The sequence below is a fragment of the Dromiciops gliroides genome, chromosome 2 (assembly GCF_019393635.1).
Source record: "Dromiciops gliroides isolate mDroGli1 chromosome 2, mDroGli1.pri, whole genome shotgun sequence".
Lineage (NCBI taxonomy): Eukaryota > Metazoa > Chordata > Mammalia > Microbiotheria > Microbiotheriidae > Dromiciops > Dromiciops gliroides.
The window spans coordinates 488,815,208-488,821,086 of NC_057862.1; positions in this window are offsets into that span (position 1 = coordinate 488,815,208).

Consider the following 5,879-nt stretch of genomic DNA (forward strand, 5'->3'; position numbering starts at 1 on the left):
TGCCTGGAATATTTGTTGTTGCTGTTGTTCAGTCATTTGTCTGACTTTTTGTGACTCCATTTGGGGTTTTCTTGGCAAATATATTGGAGTGGTTTGCCATTTTCTTCTCCAGCTCATTTTACAGATGGGGAAACTGAGGCAAACAGGGTGAAGTGGCTTGGCCAGGGTCACATACCTAGTAAGTATCTGAGACTGGATTTTAATTCAGGCCTTCCTGAAAACTCCAGACACACTGCAATACCTAGCTCTCTCCAGTTACCTGGAACATTAAAGGCATTAAATAAATACTTGTTCATCAATTAAGTCAAACCCCACAAAAAAGGCCCTAGAGTGACCAGCAAGAAAAGCCCTTTTGAATTAAAATTTTAAGACAAATTCAGTTGTAGCTTTTGGTGGAAGACAAAAACTCTGGGACACTGGATGTGAGCTCATACGGGGCATGGAAGTCAGGAATTAGAATGAAGGAGAAGGAAGTACATGCCATCTGGTATTTCCTATTTTAACTAATTATTCTTGCTAAGAACTAGGCTCAGTTGTTTCCATGCTTCTAAATGAGTATAAGGGATGTTTAAATGCCCTCTAAATTTTAGCACCCTGAAACAAAGCTCCAGTAGTCCTGCCCTAGTTCCTGGGGAAGGAACTTAGGTTTGAATCTCTTCACTTTTCTGGGCCTCAGTTTCTTCCTTAATCAAATAATGTGATTGGACTAGATTATCTCTGGGATCCCTTCAAGCTCTAAATCCTATAAATTAGAGATATCTGCCAGTCCTATGATGGGAGCTGTGCCCATCGAACAGGAACAAGTGCTTCCTATGTATTTCTCCCCAACCCCTACAATCATTTCAGTTGCTGCTTTTAATCTTTCTCCATTTCATCAGTTGCTTTTCATTACACCAGCAAAGACTGATCTGAACTGATTCATTAAGAGGTAGAGAGGGAAAAATGCCCAAAGACCAGAACATCAAGACACACTTACTCTGGGACATAGGGCAGGAGATAAATTTACAGTGTTCTCCATAATGAAGAGTGATCTACATGGCAGCTGATATTGTAAAAAGCAATGGAAATAGGGGCAGCTAGGTTGCGGCCCTGGATTCAGGAGGACCTGAGTTCAAATCCGGCCTCAGACACTTAATAATTACTAGCTGTGTGACCCTGGGCAAGTCACTTAACCCCAATTGCCTCACCAAAAAAAAAAAAAAGGCAATGGAAAGGAGAGAAGAGAAGGGGGAAAGAAGAGGAAAGGGGAAGTCAGAGACAGAGAGAAGAAGAAGGGAAGAGGGAGAGGGAGATCCAAAGGGAGGGAAGGAGAGGAGAGGCAGAGAGAAAAGAAAGTGGAAGAGGATTAAAGAAACAGAGAGGGACAAAGAGAGAGAGTGAGAGGTAGACAATGAGAAACTACCATTATATCGCTGTTGCTTCTCTACTTTCAAGAATATTATGTTTTTTAACCTGTCAGTTTTCCAAATTCCCTGCTGGTTGAGAACCCCTTGACTAGTGCAAGAACCTATCCCCACTTCTTCCCCTTCCTCAATGCCCCACAAACCTTTGAGAGGAGAGGAAACTAACTGTGTGATCCTAGGGCAGAGTAGTGGGAAAACACTCTAGACTTAGATCTTTCCTCATACATGCATACCTTCAAGAAACTGAGAACTTACAGGTTGGAAAAAACACATTCTTTTTTTTTTTGACAGGGCAATGAGGGTTAAGTGACTTGCCCTGGGTCATACAGCTAGTAAGTGTCAAGTGTCTGAGGTCACATTTGAACTCAGGTCCTCCTGAATCCAAGACCAGTGTTCTATCCACTGTGCCACCTAGCTGCCCCGAAAAAATATATTCTTGAAAATAGAGTAGGTGCAGTGAAGTAATGATGATTTCTCTCCATCTTCCTCTCATTCTGTTTCTCTCTTTATCTGTCTCTTTCCTCTTCCTCCTCTACTTTTCTCTTCTCTCTCTCCTTTTCTCCTTTTCCTCTCTCTATATTCATCTTCTTTCCTTTCTTCTTGTTCTTCTTCTCTTCCTCCTCCTCCTACCTCCTCTTTTCTTTTTTTTCTCTGTGGGGGGAAGGAAAGGGAAGGGGAAGTTCTTGTGCTAGACCAGGGGTGCCCTAGAGAATAATAACAACATGAGAGATTAATTCATATACCCAGAGAGTTAGAGAAGCTTGTCAAGAGGGTATGGCAAAATGTGACACAGAACTGCATTATTTGGTTGAAAGCAATCTCTTTATTTTTGTTCTTATGTGCATATGCATAATTAACTCTAGAATTTATTTCCTCTCAAATTGACTAGGAGGTAGGGAAAGGTTTACTAAAAGCTAAAGTGTACAGGCTGGGGAAATTGAGAACCCTTCATGCTAGACATTATACTACTGATAATGGATATACAATGAAAAGACAGTTGTCCTCCAAGAGCTTACATGCCGGAGAGGGAATACAACATTTAATCAAATAGATACAATTTAATTTGAGAATGGAGAGAGCCCTATCCATCAGAGAGACTAAAAAAGGCTTCTTAAATTTAAAAAAAGGCACCGGAGTTGAATCTTTAAGGAAGCTAAAGACTAATTCTAAGAGACCAATGAAAGCTGGGTCTGGTGTCAAGAAAACATCAATTCAAATCATGCCTTACATACCTAATAGTTACATGACCATGAGCATGTCACTTAACTTTTCTGACTCTCATTTTCCTTATCTGTAAAATGAGAGGGGTGGGCTTGATGGAGTCAAAGGTCCCTTCCAGCTCCTTATCTATGATCCTGGACAAGGAGGGAATATATTCCAGTGATGAAGGACAGACTATGCAAAAGCAGGAGAGAGAACACTGAGTCTACAGAAGAGCTAGTAAGCCAGGGTTGTAGGAGAAGTCATGTGAAATAATTCTGCAATGGCAGGTTGGAGTCAAACTATGATGGGAAATAATCATTCTAATTACTATTGCCTTGTGCATTGAGAACAATGTGCTTAACCTCTTCTTTGTTCCTCTTCTTGCCACCAATACAGTGATAGTTTAGCCAGAATTCAAATAACAAGGAAAATACAATTTACCAGATTTAAAGGAATAACAACAACAGCAAGTTTTTCATGGCAAATGAGTAATTCAGAGACTATAGTAAATGCTAGAGTCAGAAGAAGGATGGTTGATTGTGGTCTTAGGATAGCTGAGGACTTCCTAGGAGAGGTGGAATTAAGATGAATAGAGAAGCATGAAATGTTGTTGATTGATTGATTGACAAATAGAATTAGACTGATAGCTATTCTCCAAATAGAATTCCATTTCTGGCTTCCATATATTTGTACCAGCCATCTGCCATGGCTAGAATGCACTTCACTGCATTTCTGTAATTTAGAATCCATGTCTTCCCTGAAGGCTTAGCTTAGGTAGCCCCTTCTCTATAAAACCTTTCCCAGATCCCTCCTTAACTTTTTTTTTAACTTTTACTCCTTTTCCTCAAATTACCTTGTATTATAATTATCTGTGGTCACATGCCAAAGCAGTAGAGACAGAGCTGACCTCAGAGTCAGGAAGATCTGGGTTCAGATACAGCTTTTGATAAACTGGATGTTTGACCTTAGACAAATCACTTAACATCTCAGTGTTCCCACACAACTCTTTAAAACTATAAATTGGAGAGTAGTTGCTGATTTGTTTTGGTAGAATGCTTCTTCGCTAGGCATTCTCTACATCAATGAAATCACTGGCCTGGACCTCTCTCTTTCCTCTGCCTTACCACTCCATGATTTTATCCTTCCCCTAGAACATAAGATCCTTTAGGATAGGGTCTATTTGACTTTTTTTTTCATATTCCCAGTGATAGGTAATAGACATCACTTCCCTGTTCATTATCTCAGTTCCCTCTTCTGTGAAAATATGGTTATAAATTAGCTGATCTAATTTGCTCCCTTTCACCTGTAGCATCCTATGTCTCTTAAGTTCTACACAGTCACAATAAGGTCCCAATATGCTTTGGGAATCATCAAGGAGGACTGGTGGAAGTGTTCATCTTGTCTCCTCCTGGTAAGACAGCTGTCAGCCAAATTACGAAGTTCCCTTTCCCTTCATGGCATTTACACTTTTCAAATATTTGAAGTCTAATCATCTCACTTAGTCATCATTGATCTAAGCCGGCATATTTCGCCCTTTTAATCACTCTTCATAAATCATTCCTGCTTCCACCCCCATTCTCTCAATTGCTGGTTTGGTGCTGCTCTTCTCCAGGCTTTACCTAACTTAGAGTTTTTATCCATTTTTCAGTAAATGTTTACCATGCAATAACTTTACAGGGCACTTGGGGAGGTAGATCTAGAAGTATGAGATACTTTCTTCACCTTGAGAAGTTTGCGATTTAAATAGAGAACTAATGTAAACAAATGTGATAACTCATGATTGATGGTAACCAAGCAACAAACAAGTAATTATTAAGTGCCTACTATTTGCAAGGCAGTGTGTTAGACACTAGAGATAAAAAGAAAAAAGTGAAAATAATCTCTGCCCTCAAAGACCTTGCCATCTTCCCTATGGGAGACACATACATATACATATATAAGATAAATACTAGGGGATTTGGGTAGGATAGAAGACACTAGTAGTTTAGGTGGCAAATGGTAAGGGGGGGGATTAAGAAAGGTATTATGTAGAAGATGGTCCTTCAGTTGATCCTGGAAAGCATCTAGGGACTCTGAGAGGGAAGACAGAAGAGACGATGATAGGCATAAAGGACAGCCAGTGCAGAGACAGAGAGATCTGAGATGAATGGCCATATATGAAAATATTTGACTGCAAATCACAGGGTTTATAGCTGGAAAGGACTTTAGAGTTTATATAGTCTAGTCTCTCCATTTTATAGATGAGGAAACTAAGGCCCAAGGTCATAAAAACTAATCATTGGCAAAGCTGGGGCTTGAATTCAGATCCCCTGACTCTAAATCATAGTATAGCACATGCTCTGAAGCTACTATCCCAATTTGCAGTTGAAACATTTATTTGGGTCCCCAAATTGTAGCTACTAAATCCCATCATGGCTCTAGGGTAAGCTCTGAGGGAGGGGAAAAGGGAGGGAAAGGGGAGGGTTATTTTTCAAATGGTACAAACTGAATCTGTCATCTCCATTATGCCTAGTATGTACCTAATGCCATCTCTCTCTGTATGACTCCTAGACACTATTTCCATGTTGCCCTGGCTTACCTCTCTGTTTCTTGTGCCCATTACAAGGCTTTCTAGAGACAGCAAGGAACCAATTCAAGGGAGCCAACAGATAAATTTCCAGTGCAAGAATTAATATCTTGGGGGCAGCTAGGTGGTGCAGTGGATAAAGTACCGGCCCTGGAGTCAGGAGGACCTGAGTTCAAATCCGGCCTCAGACACTTAACACTTACTAGCTGTGTGACCCTGGGCAAGTCACTTAACCCCAATTGCCTTACCAAAAAAAAAAAATCAACCAAGAATTAATATCTTGGAAACCAGCAAATATGACAAATCAGGGTTTGATTTGTGGTCTTACTGATTATATAGACTTAAGTAAGTGATGGAGATAATGTTACTAATGAAGATTAAAAATGAAAGTATTTTTGTTTTTGGAGAGGGAGTTGGTAAACATTTATCAACACATCTCTGTTTGCATAGTAATAAAACATTTATTTCCCAGATACTTCACTGAGGGGAAGGCTAGAGCCTTGGTCATTGATTAAGAAAACTTCTTTCTCCAGACATTACACCAACAGAATAATATCAGCACTTTTCAATCACTAATAGAAATAAACATAACTTTTTCATACCCCCTACAGAAAGCAATGGAGGGGAAGGAATTGTGCTCAGGTCAAGATAGTAACAATGACTTGTATAATTTTAACCATTCTGGTTTTTTCTCAGGGGAAAGGGGT